General features: G+C 46.2%; 1 protein-coding gene across 2 annotated transcripts in view; it reads left to right on the forward strand.

Annotated features, from left to right (window-relative positions):
* The first annotated feature begins 518 nt into the window (after positions 1-518).
* H6PD (hexose-6-phosphate dehydrogenase/glucose 1-dehydrogenase) overlaps positions 519-21,957 on the forward strand; it is a 39,991-nt gene continuing 18,552 nt past the window's right edge. Inside the window, exon 1 of one of the 2 annotated variants that reach the window (XM_082274057.1) lies at positions 519-572. The gene's annotated coding sequence lies outside the window, so the exon portion shown is untranslated. Of the gene's footprint in view, positions 573-19,918; positions 20,025-21,957 lie in introns of those variants that run through there. The other variant, XM_082274056.1, reaches the window with a different exon arrangement.

Below are 21,957 nucleotides of genomic sequence, written 5' to 3' on the forward strand. Positions count from 1 at the left end.
TAGTTTTTTTTTGTGATTCCATGGGTGTTCGCAACTTTAAGCATGACATTTTTGGTATCTTTTTTACTTGACACAACCCATTCATTTATATTTTACCCAAAAATTGGGATAATATTGTAATATAATTTTTAAAAAATATAAGTAAATAAAATAAATAACTACGTAAATATTGTGCGAAACAAATATTGCATCTACCGCTATTTTATTCTCCAGGGTCTCTGCTTTCATTAAATATAAACTTCTGGGGGTTTTACAATACATTTTAAGAAAAAAACAGCCCCAGCAGACAAGGGGTTAACATGGGCGCAGGGATTAAAAGATTTCAGGAATAAGTATAAAGTGTTCGTTCCATTTCTGTGTTCCTATACACATCCCTGACTTCTCCTAACACACACTTCCTCCTTGTGCACGGAGGAACCCAGCAATGAGGAAGAAACATGACCTCCACCCCCTCCCTTCTCTACTTCCTGCCTCTCCCGGAAGACAACATCCGCCATATTACATAGGGGAGGAAGAACACCTGCTCAGTGTACATGACGTGATTGTGTCTGTAGGGGGCGCTGCTCTGCCAGGTATGTATATGTAGGTATGTATCTTCGTGTCCCGTCACCGGGCTGGATCCGGGGAATGCTCCGTGTACAATGTGGGGGATGGATGGATGGAGGTGAAGTAGAAGTTGTGCTGCAGCATTTATATATCACGTGTGCAGAGCAGAGGGAGCTTCGTACGTATTGCTAGGTTTTTTTTGGGGTGGGTGGCAGTTGTCCTATGTTGTTTCAGCTTTGGAGCAATTGTCCTCCTATCAGAAGTCATTGAAATGAACAGCACAGCGCCCCTGAGTGGTGTGGCGGTGTCTCTGAAGTCCCCTCCTAGGAAGGGATAACGCTTTAGCGCAGCGACAATATGTTTGGCCTCATATGCACCGAGCGATTCTCTCATGTCATTTAAATACCGGAGTGTATGTGTGCAAAGGAGACACTGCAAAACCGGAGTCCCACTCAGTGCAGCGTCCAGTGCTAAACAGGAGTCCCACTCAGTGCAGCGTCCAGTGCTAAACAGGAGTCCCACTCAGTGCAGCGTCCAGTGCTAAACAGGAGTCCCACTCAGTGCAGCGTCCGATCCTAAAGGGGAGTCCCACTCAGTGCAGCGTCCGATCCTAAAGGGGAGTCCCACTCAGTGCAGCGTCTGATCCTAAAGGGGAGTCCCACTCAGTGCAGCGTCCGATCCTAAACAGGAGCCCCACTCAGTGCAGCGTCCACTGCTAAACAGGAGCCCCACTCAGTGCAGCGCCCACTGCTAAACAGGAGTCCCACTCAGTGCAGCGTCCGATCCTAAACGGGAGTCCCACTCAGTGCAGCGTCCGATCCTAAACGGGAGTCCCACTCAGTGCAGCGCCCAATCCTAAACGGGAGTCCCACTCAGTGCAGCGCCCGATCCTAAACGGGAGTCCCACTCAGTGCAGCGCCCGATCCTAAACGGGAGTCCCACTCAGTGCAGCGCCCACTGCTAAACGGAAGTCCCACTCAGTGCAGCGCCCACTGCTAAACGGGAGTCCCACTCAGTGCAGCGCCCACTGCTAAACGGGAGTCCCACTCAGTGCAGCGCCCACTGCTAAACGGGAGTCCCACTCAGTGCAGCGCCCACTGCTAAACGGGAGTCCCACTCAGTGCAGCGCCCACTGCTAAACGGGAGTCCCACTCAGTGCAGCGCCCACTGCTAAACGGGAGTCCCACTCAGTGCAGCGTCCGATCCTAAACGGGAGTCCCACTCAGTGCAGCGTCCGATCCTAAACGGGAGTCCCACTCAGTGCAGCGTCCGATCCTAAACGGGAGTCCCACTCAGTGCAGCGCCCACTGCTAAACGGGAGTCCCACTCAGTGCAGCGCCCACTGCTAAACGGGAGTCCCACTCAGTGCAGCGTCCGATCCTAAACGGGAGTCCCACTCAGTGCAGCGTCCGATCCTAAACGGAAGTCCCACTCAGTGCAGCGCCCAATCCTAAACGGGAGTCCCACTCAGTGCAGCGCCCAATCCTAAACGGGAGCCCCACTCAGTGCAGCGCCCACTGCTAAACGGGAGTCCCACTCAGTGCAGCGCCCACTGCTAAACGGGAGTCCCACTCAGTGCAGCGCCCACTGCTAAACGGGAGTCCCACCCAGTGCAGCGCCCACTGCTAAACGGGAGTCCCACCCAGTGCAGCGCCCACTGCTAAACGGGAGTCCCACTCAGTGCAGCGCCCACTGCTAAACGGGAGTCCCACTCAGTGCAGCGCCCACTGCTAAACGGGAGTCCCACTCAGTGCAGCGCCCACTGCTAAACGGGAGTCCCACTCAGTGCAGCGCCCACTGCTAAACGGGAGTCCCACTCAGTGCAGCGCCCACTGCTAAACGGGAGTCCCACTCAGTGCAGCGCCCACTGCTAAACGGGAGTCCCACTCAGTGCAGCGCCCACTGCTAAACGGGAGTCCCACTCAGTGCAGCGTCCGATCCTAAACGGGAGTCCCACTCAGTGCAGCGTCCGATCCTAAACGGGAGTCCCACTCAGTGCAGCGTCCGATCCTAAACGGGAGTCCCACTCAGTGCAGCGTCCGATCCTAAACGGGAGTCCCACTCAGTGCAGCGCCCACTGCTAAACGGGAGCCCCACTCAGTGCAGCGCCCACTGCTAAACGGGAGCCCCACTCAGTGCAGCGCCCACTGCTAAACGGGAGCCCCACTCAGTGCAGCGCCCACTGCTAAACGGGAGTCCCACTCAGTGCAGCGCCCACTGCTAAAACGGGAGTCCCACTCAGTGCAGTGTCCGATCCTAAACGGGAGTCCCACTCAGTGCAGTGTCCGATCCTAAACGGGAGTCCCACTCAGTGCAGCGCCCAATCCTAAACGGGAGCCCCACTCAGTGCAGCGCCCACTGCTAAACGGGAGTCCCACTCAGTGCAGCGCCCACTGCTAAACGGGAGTCCCACTCAGTGCAGCGCCCACTGCTAAACGGGAGTCCCACCCAGTGCAGCGCCCACTGCTAAACGGGAGTCCCACCCAGTGCAGCGCCCACTGCTAAACGGGAGTCCCACTCAGTGCAGCGCCCACTGCTAAACGGGAGTCCCACTCAGTGCAGCGCCCACTGCTAAACGGGAGTCCCACTCAGTGCAGCGCCCACTGCTAAACGGGAGTCCCACTCAGTGCAGCGCCCACTGCTAAACGGGAGTCCCACTCAGTGCAGCGCCCACTGCTAAACGGGAGTCCCACTCAGTGCAGCGCCCACTGCTAAACGGGAGTCCCACTCAGTGCAGCGCCCACTGCTAAACGGGAGTCCCACTCAGTGCAGCGTCCGATCCTAAACGGGAGTCCCACTCAGTGCAGCGTCCGATCCTAAACGGGAGTCCCACTCAGTGCAGCGCCCACTGCTAAACGGGAGCCCCACTCAGTGCAGCGCCCACTGCTAAACGGGAGCCCCACTCAGTGCAGCGCCCACTGCTAAACGGGAGTCCCACTCAGTGCAGCGCCCACTGCTAAACGGGAGTCCCACTCAGTGCAGTGTCCGATCCTAAACGGGAGTCCCACTCAGTGCAGTGTCCGATCCTAAACGGGAGTCCCACTCAGTGCAGCGTCCAATCCTAAACGGGAGTCCCACTCAGTGCAGCGTCCAATCCTAAACGGGAGTCCCACTCAGTGCAGCGAAAGAATGTGATAATTGGTATCGGCGCTACCTTATTAGTGTGAAGTGAATACCACAAATATCAAAGTGTCACCAATGTTATAGTGAATAGACTCCTAAATAAAATATTACATAACCAATGTGTTTAATAAAGTACAAAATTAAAACAACCAATACAGTGATAAGTGTACCATATACAATAATAGTGAACATAAAAGAAAAAAAGAAAAGAGAAAGAAAAGAGAAGGGGAGTAAACCCCTAACCACAAATGTGTTTATCAGGTATGAATTTCCTGATATATGTGCCCCATATGTGATGTAAAAATGGATATAAATACTTGCTGCTGAGTAAAAAAATACTTGTCCACTAGGTGGCGTTTCCGTTAATAGCTCATGCAGCAGTATATGATATAAGAGAAAATGAGTGCTGCTAGAAAGATACGTAGAGAAAGCCACTAGGTGGCGTTGTGTAATACAACCTGTGCAGCAGATATGGATGGGGGTCTCTTCTCCGCGATAAAGGAGCAGCTCCGAGCCGGCACTTATGCCCTAAATGCTCACAACAAGAGAAGGCCCCATAATGAATAGTAAATCCATGCAATATATAAAGAAAGCGCAGTACACTCACTGGTAGATTAGCGATGATCGGGATCAGAATGCAGTCGGTGCGCGCCGGGATGCTTCCGCGTTCCACGGCCGACAACCGGAAGTGACGTGGTACGTAGCAAACTCCGCCCTACGCGTTTCGTCAGAGGGACGTCAACTGGAGCGGCGTCAACTAGGCGTACTCCCGGACTTATTATAGCCGCCCGTATCCAGGTAACGGAGGGGATGGGTCAGCGCTGCCATCTTTTTACTCCCACTCCGGAAGCCATATTGCTCCTCTACTGGCTTCAATTCAGGATGTGCAAGGGAACGGCCATATTATCATCATATCCGATCAAATTAATGTGACTGAGTGTAATGCGATCCTTTATTTAATATTTCTTTTAAAAATTATATTTTATTCAAAAAAAGGTCAACCTCGATTAAAAATAGAGGTTGATAAAAATTAAAATATAAAAGGACAGATTGAAAAAATTAAAAAAGAGGTTAAAAATGTATAAAAATATTTTGATTACATAAAAACTCCATATGGGAAGAAATTTAATATATAAAAGGTTAGGGTATTTTGTGTAGCTGTCATACTTAAATTTCATATATATACCAGGAAGAAATTATTAACATAACTCACTGTGAGCCTGTTCGTTAAATGGCGGACCAACCGATAATAGGTCTAAAAAATGATGAACAAACATTGGGTGATTTTTAACGGTGTTTGGGGAGTGATGCTGGATGAGAAGGATGAAGTAAAAAGAGGTGTTTATTCTAAAAGGGAAGATTATAACCTAGTGCAAGTGATTATATCGTAAGTGGGTTGTATCACTTTTAGGCCTAAAACGATGCTGGATGAGAAGGGCAAACCAAAATATAAGATTTAGTGAAAAAAATTTTTTTAAAATTCTGTGATGTGACCTAGTGCACTAAGTTTGGTATCTTGGTATCTTGGTTTGTCCTTTTCATCCAGCATCAGATAGGCCTAAGAGTGACATAACCCACTCATAATATAAACCACTTGCACTAGGTCACATCACAGAATTTTAAAAAATTTTTTTTCACTAAATCTTATATTTTGGTTTGCCCTTCTCATCCAGCATCACTCCCCAAACACCGTTAAAAATCACCCAATGTTTGTTCATCATTTTTTAGACCTATTATCGGTTGGTCCGCCATTTAACGAACAGGCTCACAGTGAGTTATGTTAATAATTTCTTCCTGGTATATATATGAAATTTAAGTATGACAGCTACACAAAATACCCTAACCTTTTATATATTAAATTTCTTCCCATATGGAGTTTTTATGTAATCAAAATATTTTTATACATTTTTAACCTCTTTTTTAATTTTTTCAATCTGTCCTTTTATATTTTAATTTTTATCAACCTCTATTTTTAATCGAGGTTGACCTTTTTTTGAATAAAATATAATTTTTAAAAGAAATATTAAATAAAGGATCGCATTACACTCAGTCACATTAATTTGATCGGATATGATGATAATATGGCCGTTCCCTTGCACATCCTGAATTGAAGCCAGTAGAGGAGCAATATGGCTTCCGGAGTGGGAGTAAAAAGATGGCAGCGCTGACCCATCCCCTCCGTTACCTGGATACGGGCGGCTGTAATAAGTCCGGGAGTACGCCTAGTTGACGCCGCTCCAGTTGACGTCCCTCTGACGAAACGCGTAGGGCGGAGTTTGCTACGTACCACGTCACTTCCGGTTGTCGGCTGTGGAACGCGGAAGCATCCCGGCGCGCACCGACTGCATTCTGATCCCGATCATCGCTAATCTACCAGTGAGTGTACTGCGCTTTCTTTATATATTGCATGGATTTACTATTCATTATGGGGCCTTCTCTTGTTGTGAGCATTTAGGGCATAAGTGCCGGCTCGGAGCTGCTCCTTTATCGCGGAGAAGAGACCCCCATCCATATCTGCTGCACAGGTTGTATTACACAACGCCACCTAGTGGCTTTCTCTACGTATCTTTCTAGCAGCACTCATTTTCTCTTATATCATATACTGCTGCATGAGCTATTAACGGAAACGCCACCTAGTGGACAAGTATTTTTTTACTCAGCAGCAAGTATTTATATCCATTTTTACATCACATATGGGGCACATATATCAGGAAATTCATACCTGATAAACACATTTGTGGTTAGGGGTTTACTCCCCTTCTCTTTTCTTTCTCTTTTCTTTTTTTCTTTTATGTTCACTATTATTGTATATGGTACACTTATCACTGTATTGGTTGTTTTAATTTTGTACTTTATTAAACACATTGGTTATGTAATATTTTATTTAGGAGTCTATTCACTATAACATTGGTGACACTTTGATATTTGTGGTATTCACTTCACACTAATAAGGTAGCGCCGATACCAATTATCACATTCTTTCATTGCACTTTTGCCCTTATATCTAAGGGTTGATTGGTGGCAGCTTACACCTTCTATTTATAATACCTTTCTCCTCCCCCCCCCTCATATGCACTTTAGTCCATAGCGCTGGTCATTTCCTTTTATTATTACCACTCAGTGCAGCGTCCAATCCTAAACGGGAGTTCCACTCAGTGCAGCGCCCAATCCTAAACGGGAGTCCCACTCAGTGCAGCGTCCAATCCTACAGAACAGGACATGGAACAACTGACTGGTTCAAAATTGAGATAGGAGTTCGACAAGGATGTATATTGTACCCTACTTATTTACTTATATGCAGAGTACATCATGCAAAATGCCAGGTTTATCGAATCACAAGCCGGAATTAGGATCGCAGGGAGAAATATCAACAAAGATACTACGCTAATGGTAGAAGGTGAAGAACTAGGAGTCTCTTAATGAATGTGAAAGAGGAGAGCACTAAAGCTGGCCTGAAATTGAACATTAAAGTGATTCTAAAGTATTTTTTTTTTTTTTTGTCATACTTACCATATTTATCGGTGAATAACACGCATCTCAATTTTAGGAGGGAAATTTTAGAAAAAAAGCTTAAATTTGAAATGGCTTTGAACTCAGAACTTTTTTTGTTAAATTAAATGCAGCCTCACCAGTGCCCATGAATGCAGGCTCGCCGGCGCAGTGTCCTGTATTGCCTCGCCAACGCTATTGCACAGAGCGGGGGCGGGCTGGGCCGAGGAGGAGGGAGGACGAGCTGCCACTCTCATCTAAAAGTCCAGCTCTTGGAAGAATCCTGATTGTACCAAACTTCTTCCATTTTAGAATTTGAGGCCACTGTGCTTTTGGGAACCTTCAGTGCAGCAGAATTTCTTTTTGTAGCCTTCCCCAGATCTGTGCCTTACAATAATCCTGCCTTTGACCTCATGACTTTTGCTCTAATACAGTACGTGTTGTCAGTTGTCAGCTGTGAGGCATTTTATAGAAAGGTGTGTGCCTTTCCAAATCCTGTCCAATCCAATTTAATTTACCGCAGGCGGATTCCAATCAAGGTGTAGAAACACAGCAATGCTCAAGAGACATGGGAGGCATCTAAAGCCCCATACACACGTACTGATAGTCGGCCAAACGATCGGCCGTCTTTTGTCCAGGGCTGTCTTGTCTGTTGAAAACTGCAAAAGACTGCACACGAATTTTGTCGGCCAACAACAGCCGACTGCAGAAGTGATGTCATGTGATGGTTCACTTTCCTTGTCTTTTTTCTTTTCTGAGCATGCCCAGTCTTGCAAATCTGCTGTCTGTCGGCCGAATTCTGTACTGACTGGCGAACAATCGGCCGTTCTGGTGACGGCCAACAAAAATTTTAAAGTCTGCACAACAGATTCTGTTCAGCCGAAAATGCGCTGTCGGCTGTCGGAAGCATCATACTAACAAGCCGATAATCGGCCGAATATTTACGGCCGACAATCGGTACGTGTGTACGGGGCTTAATCTAAATTTCAAGTGTTGTTTTTGCAAAGGGTCCGAATACTTATGCCATTGTGATATTTCAGTTTTTGTCTATTTAACTTCAAGAATTTCTAAGGTTCTGTTTTCACTTTATATTATGGGGTACTGAGTGTAGATTGAGAAAAAAATGAATTTTAAATAACTGTAGTATCAGGCTACAACATAACGGAAAAGGTGAAGGGGGTCTGAATACTTTATGAATGCACTGTACAGTATATATAAGGGAGCTGCTTTGAAAAGCCATTTGTCAGCAATCCTCCCACTTTATATATTGCAATACAATAACACAAAACACAATTATCAGTACTGGATCAGGTAAATGAGGTCTTTGCTCTATAGTACTAATCTGGGAAGTCACTGTAGCACCTATGTAACAAAACTCATAGCCAATAGAAAATGGTAGGATCTGCGCATTTATTATGTATAGGATTATAAATGTTTCCAGTGACAGAGGATACAGGTTCAGTGACCTGCCTGCCAGGCAGTAAAAAAAAAAAAGGTTTTGAATGTTTTGTTGTAGATTAGAATTTGAATGTCTGCACATCTGTAGTTCTTAAAGTGAACCTGTCATTTGATCTGCGGTTGTACACTGGATGTTTTTACAGCTGCTTTTAGGGGTGCCTGACTGTTTTTTTTCCCTGCCTCCAAATGCCCGTCTGTGTTAGCCTATGTGTCCATGCACACATAGGCTTTTAGCAGCGCTTAGTGGCAGGGGCTTTTAGAGGCAGGAAAAAAAAACACTGCCAATGCGTCCAGGAGCAGCAGAGTTTGGGCAGAAAAAATGCTTGACGTTACTAAACACGCCTAAATACACCTTGAACCTTGAATTCATTCATTCATTTCAGTGGCCAGAATGAGGGCTGGGTCAAGGGATGGGCAGGAGGGGTGGCTGCCCTGGGCACTGTGGGGAATACCAGGATGTAAGTATTGTTCTAGGAGGGGATATTTGGGGCGGGATGCTAAGAGTGGTCATCCAGGGGGGTTTGTGTTAGGAGGGGGGAAGAAGATTTGTGCTAGGGGAGGGGATTTGGGGAGAATTTGTACTAGGAGGAGAAATTTTAGGGGTAGAAGATTTGTGCTAGGAGGGGTGATTTTTTTTTTTGGGGGGGGGGGGGGATTTGGGGATGGAGGACAAAGATTTGTGCTGAGAAGGGAGATTTCAGCAGGGGGGTAGATTTGTACTGGGAGGAGAGGGAATTTACTTAGGAGGTAAGTATATAGATTGGAGCTCAGGGGTTTTGTGGGGGGACTTTTGTGGACACATAATGCTCATATATCTTAGGGGCTTGTTTGCCCTGGGCTCTAGATTACCTTGTCCCGGCACTGGCAAGAATAAATTATCAGAAAACGCACAGGACTCTTTTTAAATTAGCAGCGAATTCCCACTGCTGCTGCACTGTGAATCCGCTCCAAAGAAAGCTGGTTTGATTGACATGTTATGCGAATTGGATACGGTTCAAAATGCATCCAATTCGCATATATGTGAACAGAGCTTTAGGAGTCTACAGATTTTTATTCCCTGGTTTGTAGAAAAAAAAAAAAACGGCACATTGCCACTGTCAAAAGAGAGCTTTGTGTTTACATACAAAGCTCTCTCCTGTCACTCGCTGCAATGATCGGCGCCGGCGGGTCCCGGCCATTATTCAACCTCAACTACTATGGGAACCAGTGATTGGCATGTGCCGGAGCCGGTGACAGCACAGCTGGGCGGGTGCACCCTTTCCCGAAAAATGCAAAATTGTGTGTGTGTGATTCTGCGCAGTCCGCACTGTAGCAGTAAAACTAGCAAAACTTGGTTAAAAATGAGCCTGTGGTGATATCGCCGCTTTACCTGAAGTCTGAGTTCCTTTGTGACTCAAAAGTGATCTGTTATGCCCCGTACACACGTGCAGATTGTCGGCCGAACGATTGGCCGTCTTTTGTCCAAGGTCTGTCGTGTCTGTTGAAAAGTGCAAAAGACTGCACACGAATTTTGTCGGCCAACAACAGCCGACTGCAGAAGTGATGTCATGTGATGGTTAACTTTCCCTGTGTTTTTTCTTTTCTGAGCATGCCCAGTCTTGCAAATCTGCTGTGTGTCGGCCGAAATCTGTACTGACTGGCGAACAATCGGCCGTTCTCGTGTCGGCATACAAAAATTTTAATGCCTGCACGACAGATTCTGTTCGGCCGAAAGTGCGCTGTCGGCTGTCGGAAGCATCATACTAACAAGCCTACAATCGGCCGATCGGTCATCGGCCGAATCTTTTCGGCCGACAATCTGCACGTGTGTACGAGGCATCAGAATAGAGAAATGCGGGTGCCTCCATACAGGGCCGTAGTTAATTTTTTTGTTCTGGGGGGGTTCAGCAGCAGTTACAAAGTAAAAGTCTTTTTAAAAAAAAATAGATTGCGCCAAATTCATAAAGTTTGGAAAAAGGATTGTATGGTTGTTTTGTACCATGCAATGCATTTGCAACCTGTGTTTGGGGTGTCATTGAGATTGCACTAACACCCCAAACACAGTTTGCGAACACATTGCATTTGCCCGGATTGCATGGTACTAAACAATCATACAATTCAGTTGCCGTGAAATTCCAAAATTGGTGCATGCATGACTTTGGTGTGATCTGAGCCTATTCAAAATGAATAGGCCCAAATCGCACCACCCTGAAGCACATGTGCATTAAACTGGTTCCTGCATTATTCATATGCGGATCATATTGTGAACTGAGGATTAATCAGTCCATGGCTCTGGCAGCCATGTTGTGGTGCTCACTGATGAGTTAGAGAGCTGAGGGGTAACCCAGTGAGCACCACATCATGGCTGCCAGTGCTAGGCTGGACTGTAAGTAACACGACAGCAATGGAAAACTCAGCCCAGCCTCAGTCAATGCCATTAACCACTTGAAGACCAGGCCTAATCTGACACTTCTCTCTTGCATGTAAAAAACTGTATTTTTTTGTTAGACCACCAAACATTATATATTTTTTAGCAGAGACCATAGAGAATAAAATGGAGGTTGTTGCAATGTTTTATGTCACAGGGGATTTGCGCAGCTGTTTTCTAAACACATTTTTTTTTTTCAAATACACATCAATCAATTTTAGGCTGCATTCACATGTCAGCGTATGGATCGCGGGCAGAATCGCTGCGCGATCCGGAGATCATTGCAAATCGCGGGGACGCCTGTGCGTTGCCCGTGATTTGCAATAGCACCCCAAACGCTGAGTGATGTTGCCGCGATTTCCGCCTGCCGAATCGCGGTAACATCGCGCAAAAAATCGCGGGACGCAATACGCTCCAAAGAAGCTCTTGTACTTTTTTGGGCGTAGTGCGTCCCGCAATTTTTTTTTTTGCGCGGTGTTACCGCAATTCGGCAGGCGGAAAATCGGCAGGCAATTCTGCCCACGATCCATACGCTGACATGTGAATGCAGCCTTAATGTGGGAAAACACTATAGCCCATTTTTTTTTTTAAATAATATAAAAGATGAGGTTGTGCTGAGCAAACCGATACCTAACGTCATTTTTTTAAATTGTGCAAACTCGTGAAACGGCAACAAACTATACAACCTAAAAAAAATCTCCATAGGTGACGCTTTACATTTTTTTACAGGTTATCCGTTTAGAGTTACAAAGGAGGTCTAGAGCTAAAATTATTGCTCTGGCTATAACGCTTGTGGCGATACTTCATGTGGTGCAAACACTGTTTACATATGCGTGAGTGGCCTAGGTATGTGTTGGCCTCATTGCTTCCGGTGTCCTAGACCATAGAGATGATCGGTGACGTTCTGGTCCCTGATCGCCTCTATGCATCAACTGCTGGATCAGATGCCAGGCTTTCTGGAGGGACAGAAAAGTCCAGGAAAAGCATCGGAGAGCAGCCCCCTCCTGCGGCTTGTAAAAACAATCAAGCAGCTAATTGGCCACTAGGATCGCTTTTACAGTGTAGGGCATCGCAGAACAAAACGATACTGGGATTATGGCTGACAGCTGCAGCCATGGCCCCAGTATAACCGCTTGAAAACAATGACATACATGTGCATGGCATCAAGTGATAAAATCTAGCTGTGATTCTGCCCGTGATTCTAAATCACACTGTAATGCTGGCAAAATGCAGCACATGTGTTTGTGTGCAAATTATTTTTAGTGGCATCTAAAATGTGGTGCAGTTTTGGCACAATTGTTATGTGATTTATCCTGCAGCAAGCAGCATCACGTAAAGCTTGTCACTGAAAAAGGAGCAGGAGCTTCTTTTGCGCAACAATCCCAGCAAAACCACACTGCGTTTTGGTGCCATCAAAATAAATGTCACAAATATGTATGCTGCGTTTTGCCAGCATTGCAATGCAATTTGGAATCTCGGGCGATTCCAACCGTGATCCCAAATTGGTAGATGTGAACGAGGCCTGGCATAACAGCAATGGAAGACTCAGTCCAGTCTTAGTCACTAACTTTGCCAATTGCCTCACAGTCTCTCACGGTTACCTAGTCCCTGCAGCCAATTTGCCTGGGCAATGGCTGGTGTTGGCACTTCAATCATCAGGGCACCATGGTTGATATGGTGTCAGGATGAATGCAGCACATTATTTCTATTAATACATTGTAATCTAAAATAAAAAAGGTTCAACTAACCATAATGCAGAATCAGTGGGAGCCCTGAGTGTCACTTGCCACGTCGCCTGCCACCGGATGCAGCTTGTCACTTGCCACGTCGCCTGCCACCAGATGCAGCTTGTCGCTTGCCATGTTGCACACATAAAGAAGCAATGAGCACAGCAGGAGCTGCGCCCGTTGTCCCGCCCTCCCCGCCAAGCAGCATTGCACACAGCAGGAGTGGCGCCCGCTGTCCTACCCACCCCGCCAGGCAGCATTGAACACATCAGGAGCGGCACCCGTAGTCCCGACCATCACTAGAGAGCGGTGGGTGGGACTATGGGCGGCACTCCAGCTGTGCTCAATCCGTGGCGGGATGGGCGGGACCACGGGCGCTGCTTCCGCTGTGCTTAATGTTGCCTGGTGTGGTGGGCGGGACCACGGGTGCTGCTTTTGCTATGTTCAAATCTGCCTGCTGGTTAAGAACTGTGTCAGCCGATCAGAGCCTGACAGCCCCATGGTGAACAGCGTGCGCTTGTCGCTTGTCCAATGACATATTAACCCTTGCTGCAGCACTACACACGCTACACTCTGCCACTGACAGGAACATAATGTGTTTGCATTTTTGACAGGATGCTCTGGGGGGGTTTCGACCCCCCCCCCCCCATGACTCTCCCCTTATCTATGTCACTGCCTTCATATAAATGCTTCGTACACCTAGATTTTGTAATCGGATTGTAATGAGTGTGGCCTCTAGATGGATTAGTTGGAGAGTTTTGGACCTTGGACCACATGTGTATTCTAGTCGAGGGCAAATATTTCAACTGACCTCTGACACTGTGAATGAGCTCCTCCTGCAGTGAAACATGGAAACCCTAATGGTGGTAGAGATTTTTACCCATGGTGGAAAATCTGGGTAATGTCACACATTTTTGATTCATTGACAGATTTTTGCTAGCCTTGCTGAAATGGGCTACATTTCTGTAGTGTTTAAGGAGTTAATATAGCAGTTGCACATAGGGAAATATTTTTTACCTGCTTGAAAGGTACATAGGTTTGCACATTCCTGTCATAAAAATGTATGCCATGTAGAGCTTCACGATTCTGGATAAAATGAGAATCACAATTTTTTTGTTTAGAATAAAGATCTCAATTCTCTCACAAATCTCGGCGTAACATCTTTCATGTTATACAAAAAAATTGGGCTAACTTTTGCTTTTTTTAAATTCATTAAAGTGTATTTTTGGCCAAAAATTTGAAAGACTGCTGCACAAATACAGTGTGACATAAAATATTGCAATGATCGCCATTTTATTCCATAGGGTCTCTGGTAAAATATATATATGTTTGGGTGTTGTACATAATTTTTTTCACACTACCGCGGCACAACTTTGGGGGCGACCTGTGAAGTCACGTGCACCGCGACTTCGGCACGACTTGCAGGAACTTCATATAATGAATGTCAATGCAAGTCGCTCTGATGTCGCCCCGAAGTAGTACAGGAACTATTTTCTAAGTCGGAGCGACTTGAGTCGCTCCTATTAGAACGGTTCCCGTAGCACAGAATGGACCGTGACTTGTCAGTCTGACCAGTCGCCTGGCAAGTCATGGTAGTGTGAATGGGCACTAAGAGGTTAAACTGCCCTCACTTACAGACAGAAACATTTCTTTGATCTAAAAGAATGAGAAGATACCTTGTAAAACATTGTGTTTATTGCCCCGTTCACACTGGGGCAACGCTACTTCCCGGGGCGACCTCACAGGTCACGGCGCGCTGCTCGCACCGCGACCTCGGAGCGGCCGGCACGGACTTCATAACATTGAAGTCAATGCAGGTCGCTCCAGGTCGCCCCAAAGGAGCTCCGGACCCTTTTTCTAAGTCGGAGCGACTTGTGTCTCTCCAATTAGAACGGGTCCACAGCTTCTCTATGCCAGGTGACCTGTCAGGCGACCAGGTCGCCTGACAGGTCGCCCCAGTGTGAACGGGGGCTTAATCTCCCAGCCTTGGCAATGTTGATAAACATTTTGACAGCTGCGAGTGAGCAGAGAACAGCTTCTGCTCTGTATGAATCGAGGAAATTACGTTTTAAGATTGTGGGGGGGGGTGAATCGAGATCGCAATTTTTTACTGATTGATCGTGCTTAATGTACTCATATGGCAAAATCCACACAGTGCAACTTAAGGGAATTCTACACCGTCTGAAAAAGGTCTTTCGATGTCTATTGTGTCCTACAGGCCTCCCAGTTATTAGCCAATGCTGACAATATAGGATGAAACTCCTTTGGTGTCTTTGGGTATCATTAGAAGAAAAAGGTATCCACAAACTGTTGACAAGCCATTGTCCCAATTCTCTCAATGAAACAAGCCTATTTATGTGGGATTTGCTGGAAAATCTTGATGGGTGTTGAGCCTGATGTTCTGACTTCTGTCAAGCATGATCACCTATTTTACCACCTTTTTAGTTTTCAGGCTTTATTTTTCTTATATTGGTAATATTCCTGTCACCTCCCCCCCCCCCTGCCCCTCCTGTCTATGCACAAAACAAGGTCCATAAAGACATGGGTGGGCGAGTTTGGGGTGGAGGAACTTGACTAGCCTGAATCCTGACCTCAACCCGATATAACACCTTTGGGATGAATTAGAGCGGAGACAGAGAGACAGGCATTCTCGTCCAACATCAGTGCCTTCCCTCACAAATGCGCTTCTGGAAGAATGGACAAACATTTCCATAGACACTGTCCTAAGTTTTCATGCACACAGGGCGTTAGAAAAAAGGAGCTGCAAAGCCACTACCAACACCAGGAAAAAGCCGCTATAAAAACGCTCTTTTAGTAGCTTTTTGCATTGGCGTTAATGCGCATTTAGCCACGTTCGCTTTCTCTGCCTCAATTTAAAATCAGTGGATCCCTAATGAGCACCGTCTTAACTGATCCGACTTTTAACCCATTGATTTGAATAGAACTCGCATTCAAGTCGGATCATCAGAAACCATCATAAACCTTGTGCTCTGAGGTTTCTGAAGGAGAACCCCACACCAAAATTAAAAAAAAAAAAAAATGGCGTGCCCACCCCCCCAAGGCCCTTTTACAGTCTGGTATGGTTCTTGAAAGGGAACCCCATGCCAGAATGGAAAAAGGAAAAAAAAAGCCTTAGGTCTGGGGTATGAATTTTGAGGGGAACCCCCACGCCAAAAGAAGAAAAAAAAAAAGACATGGGGAACGAACGAGCGCGCCCCCCCCCCCCTTCCTGAACCATACCAGGCCACATGCTTCAACATGAGGGGTTGGGTGCATTGGGGCAGGGCACCCCCCACCCCAAAGCACCTTGTCCCTATGTTGATGGGGACAAGGGCTTCTTCCCGACAACCCTGGGCGGTGGTTGCGGCGGTCTGCAGGCAGAGGGCTTATCAGTATCTGGAAGCCCCCTTTAACAAGGGGGCCCCCAGACCCCCCCATGTGAATGAGTATGGGGTACATTTTACCCCTATTCATCCCCCAAAAAAATAGCAGTTTAGTGTAAATAAAAATTAGACAGTTTTGACCAGTCCTTTATTAAACATCTTCCTCCATCTTCTCCTCCACTGCTGTCTTCTACGCCTCTGAATTGGTCCTTTAACTCTGTCTACCTTAGTTGTGCCAGATCTGCTCTCTGCTGGTTTAAATATATCGCCATGGGGTGTGGCCCTTCGGTGATGTCACCATGAGTCCCTGCCCCTTGTGACTTATCAAAACCGTCTCATGTTTTTATTTACCCTACACTGCTTTTTTTTTTTTTTTGGGGGGGGGGGTGAATGAGTACAATCACAATGTACCCCATACTCATTCACATGGGGGGGGGGACCTGGGGGTCCCCTTGTTAAAGGGGGCTTCCAGATTACGATGAGCCCCCCTGCCTGCAGACCCCCACAACCACTGCCCAGGGTTGTCGGGAAGAGGCCCTTGTCCCCATAAACGGGTACTTTGGGGTGGGTGGTGCAGAGCCCCTACTGCCCCAAAGCCCCCCCCATGTTGAGGACGTGTGGCCTGGTATGGTCTGGGAGGGGACGACACTCGATCGCCCCCCCCCCCCCTTCCTAACCTGCTGGGCTGCATGCTCGGATAAGGGTCTGGTATGGATTTTAGGCAAGACCGCATGCCATTTTTTTATTTGGTGTGGTGTTCCCTTTCAAGATCCATACCAGACTCAAAGGACCTGGTATGGATCTTGGGGGGGGGACCCCATGCCATTTTTGATTTTAGCGTGGGGCTCACCTTCAAGATCCTCAGAGCACAAGTTGCATCCCGCAAGTTGGATCATCATGATACGACTTGGATGTCACTTCCATTCAGATCAGTTAAGATGACTCTCATAGGCAACCATTGATTTAGACACCCAAAAAAAAAACATTTTAAGGCCTCTTAAATGCTGCTGATAAACGAACGTTTACAAGCAGTTGGGCGTTTTTTTCATTAGCCCCTGAACTCTCCTTTGTTATCTTATCTGGCTATGTACACTAAGATGTTTAAAGTCATTTAGAGGCAGTTGAGATTAGTGGCATTTTTTTTTTTTTTTTTAAAGCAAAAAAATGCGTTCAGATGGAAGTTTATTGGCATTTGAAATGTCAAATGCTTGTAACAGCGTGCAAACGCGTCTAAACACAGTGACGCGTTTATAGGTGTTTTCAATGGGAATACATTTCTGACCATTTTACAATGTAAAAATGCTTCTAAACACAAATGTTGCAAAAAAGGCGGCAAAACTGAAAGTTTTTAACCGTCAGTTACTAGCTGTCCAGTTCCAGCGTTCAGGAGAGGTTTTCAAGCATCCCATGTACATGAAGCCTTACAGCTGTAACACTGGTCCTCAGAACCCGCTGACCCTGGGATTTTATTTTGCAGCTTGAAAACGCCTATGCCACTTACAGCTCCTAAAAGCCTGTGTGTGCATGAGGCCAAAGAATAACACGGAGAGGCGATTTTTAAGCTGCAAAAAAAAGTCTAAAGCTGGTAAAAGCAGCGCTGAAGACGTCTTGTGTGCGTGGGGACTAAACCTTGTGGACAGCCTTCCCAGCCAACTTTATATTGAACTCTACGGACTAAGGCCCCTTACACACATATGGTCTGTTCAGTTCATCAGTTCAATCACGTCAAAAATTATCAGTTATTCATTCGTTTTTCATTCATCCGTTTTTTCATCCGTTTTTTTTTACATCCACTACCAATGAAAAGACGGATGAAAAACGGACCGTTTGTCCGTTTACAGTAATCCCCCACTCCATCGCGGTTCAGTTTTTGTGGTCCCGGTAATTTGCGTTTTTTTTTTTTGTAATGTTATTTTACTATATAAATCATTAAAAATGAAATATTTTTGTGTTTTCCATAGCTCTTGCTCTGTCTCTTAGTATCTTTTATGTGTGTAAATGAGTTTCTATTGTTTTAAAAGTGTGTTTAAAGACCTTAACCGCTTGCCGACCGCCGCACGATTATATACTGCGGCGGTCAGCCCCTCACAGGCAGAGTGACGTATCGGTACGTCACTAGCCTGGGAGGGTCTGGGGACCCGATGTCCGCCGGCCACTCTGCGATCGGCGGGGGAGAGGGAGAAAGTCAGGCAGCTTGTGTAAACAAGCTGCCTGTCATTCTCCTCGGTGTAAAGACACTGATCACACGGATCTACTATGTAGATCCGTTGATCACTGTCCTTACAGCTCAAGCCACAGCCAATCACAGTAGAAAGCACGCCCCTAGGGACACACACAGCCCCTCCCTCCCAAATAAAGTTAACCCCTTCACTACCAGTGTATTTTTACAGTAACAGTGCATATTTATAGCACTGATTACTGTAAAAATGTCACTGGTAACCCCAAAAGTGTCAATGTCAGTCAAGGGTCCGATCTGTCCGCCCCAATGTCGCAGTACCGCAAAAAAAAAATCGCAGATCGCCGCCATTATGCGTTAAAAAAAAAATGACAAAAATCTTTCCCTTTGTTAGTAAACGCGATAACTTTTGCGCAAACCAATCAAAATACGCTTTTTGCGTTTTTTTTTTTTTTTTTTTACCAAACATAGGTAGCATAAAACAAATTGGCCGAAAATGTTAAAAAATTTTGATTTTTACATTTTTTTTTGGGGGGAATTTCATATTAAAAAAATGTGAAAAATATTGCTATTTTTGCAAAATTTACGCTATTTTTTTGTTTATAGCGCATGATCAAAAAATCGCACAGGTGATCAAATACCACCAAAAGAAAGCTCTGTTTGTGGGAAAAAAAGGACGCCAAATTCGTTTAGGTACAGCGTCGCACGACCGCGCAATTGTCCGTTAAAGTCAGGCAGTGCCTAATCGCAAAATACCCCCTGGTCGTTTAGCAGCCAAATCCTCCGGGGCTTAAGTGGTTAAAATACTTTTAAAAGTACAGTGACAGTAAAATAAACATGCCTACAATGCATTTTAATAGGGTTTTTCTATTTCGCGGAATTTCACTTTTCGCGGCTGGGTCCGGAACGTAACCCCCGCAATGGAGGGGGGTTTACTGTACATCCGTTTTTCATCCGATCTTTTTTTTTGACGGATGAAAAATAGGGCATTCATCCATTCCAAAAAACGGACATTGACGGAAGTGGATGTTAACGGATGATCATCCATTGTCATACTTTTTTACATAGAGATGCATTAATGTCCGTTTTTCATCCGTCAACGGATGGATGAAAAACGGACAAACGGGGACTGTATGTGTGAAAGGGGACTAAGACTGGGATGCCATTAAATGCATGTGCCTGTAAAGGCAGGTGTCCCAATATTTTGTATCTAGTGTACTGTGCTTCTGTTACTCAGGATAACTGCTGGCTCTGACTGGTATGAGGAAGGGGTAAAGTCTCACCACCTGGCTGGAGTAACTGTTGGTTTTAGAAAAGTATTGCTGTTAGTCAGCTTATGTGTTCAAAGGAAAATAGTTTGTTAATTGTGGTGTTGTTTGGCATTCTCTAGAATTCCAGGAAATACTACACTGGCATCTGATATCTCCTTTCTGTTTGCAGAGCTTATCCGTAAGGTTTCAACAAGCTGAGATGTTTCTATAGAGAATTACTGGCAGATAGTGAGAGTGCTTGGGATATCTAAACTCTCTCTCTGCCAGGAAAAGACTTTCTGTGTGATCCTTGCACAACAATTTTCTTGTGTAATCATTAACATTTAACAGGGGAGGGATCATTGACCTACCAGTTTTGTTGGTTCACTGCTGCCTGCTCATTACACCAGCCTTGTGCACAGACAGAGCTCTGCAGGGGGAACCTGGTCAGCACTTTGCAAAAAGGTAGGTGTGCATGCTGCTTTGTTATTGATAAGAATTTAAAGAACCCTATGCAGAATGACAAGGAACACCAACTGTGCCCTTAATTTACTGCCAGTGCCACATTACATGCATTTCTGTGAGGTCCAGCAGATATTTCCACAGCGAGCAGAAATCAGGCACAGTTCAGGCATATTTGGTGGTGGCAATAATATTTCTAGAAAAATATTTCAGAAACAGAAAATAGTGTACACAGGTGAAATTGGGGATTGGCTAGACAGCAAAAGGTTAAATGACTCTGCCTCTTGGCCTTTCATACCACCACTATGTTTTCCCTGAAGAAAGGACCCATCAGCAGTTTAGAGAGATGCCAATGCTGGCAAAAGAGATATTGGATTTCTGTGGTGAGCAACAAGAGTAGAGTAATGCCCCATACACATGTGCAGATTATCTGCAGACTTTTGTCTGCAGACTTACCAAAACCATATAATATGAGGTCAAACCTAAACACTTTCAATTTGTATGCAATCCGGCAGGCCCTTGCACTACATAGAAAAGGTAAGTCTGCAGATAATCTGCACGTGTGTATGGGGCATAAAGGCCCGTACACACGTACCGATCGTCGGCATACAAACGTCGGCGGACGAAAGATCTGCCGATTGTACGCGTGTTAGTATGGTGCCTCCGACAGATGTCTGCGCACAATCCGCGGACAAAAGTCTTTCTTGCAAACATGAAAATTTTTGTCTGCGGACACCAGAACGGACGATTGTTCGCCTGTCAGTACAGAATTCGGCCGACAGACCGCAGATTTGCAAGACTGGGCATGCTCAGAAAATTAAAAACACAGGGAAAGTTAACCATTACATGACATCACTTCTGCAGTCAGCTGAAGTCTGCAGACAAAATTCTTGTGCTGTCCTTGTGCTGTCTTTGCACTTTTCAACAGACACCGACATCCCGGGGAGAAAAGAGGAACATTTGTATGCCGACCATCGGTACGTGTGTACGGGGCTTAACAGTACTCTTGCTGTTGCTCTCCACAGAATAGAGTAGCAATATGCAAGCAGGGCCAGATTAACATAGGGGCTATTGGAGCTGCAGCTCCAGGCCCCTACCTTAATATAGGCCCCGGGTTGGCCATATTCACTGTTACCGCTCTTCTGTCACTTGTAAACACAGAAGTCTGGCTTCTATTCTCGCTTCCCCAGGCAGCACCCTCAGAACCTCCCCACACAGCACGAAGGCCGGACAAGGAGGGACAGTTGCCGATGCATGGATGTGTTTATGGGCTTCAGAGACAGCATCCCATGTGGAATTAGGCATGCATGGCTGCACCCTTCCTCCTCTGGGTGCATGCCAAGGCACGGCCCTTAAGGCCCTTCAAAATCCTCAGCACCAAGCCCATGATGCTCTTAACTCGGCCCTGTATGCAAGGCCAAGAAGTGGTTCAAGGACTCTTACATGGGTGCTATAAGCCCAAACTACGGTATGTCTCTGAGAAGATTCAAATTTTTCCAGGGCATGGTAAAGCTAGTAGTAGTTTGCCACATTTAACTGGACTTGTTCCTTTACAGCCTTCCGCAACCTTTGCTGTCATGTGCCTTTTACTGAGGAGCAGTTTCCGTATGGCCACTCTACCATACAGGCCTGATTGGTGGAGTGCTGCAGAGACGGTTGTTCTTCTGGAAGGTTCTCCTCTCTCCACAGAGAAACGCTGGAGCTCTGCCAGTGACCATAGGGTTCTTGGTCAGATCCCTGACTAAGGCCCTTCTCCCCCGATCGCTAAGTTTGGCCGGGTGGCCCTCTCTAGGAAGAGTCCTGGTGGTTCTAAACTTCTTCCATTTACGGCTGAAGGCCACTGTGCTCATTGGGACCTTCAATGCTGCAGACATTTTTCTGTACCCTTCCCCAGATCTGTGCCTCAATACAATCCTGTCTCGGAGGTCTACAGGCA

The sequence above is a fragment of the Pelophylax lessonae genome (genome assembly GCF_965119305.1).
Source record: "Pelophylax lessonae genome assembly, chromosome: 12".
Classification (NCBI taxonomy): domain Eukaryota; kingdom Metazoa; phylum Chordata; class Amphibia; order Anura; family Ranidae; genus Pelophylax; species Pelophylax lessonae.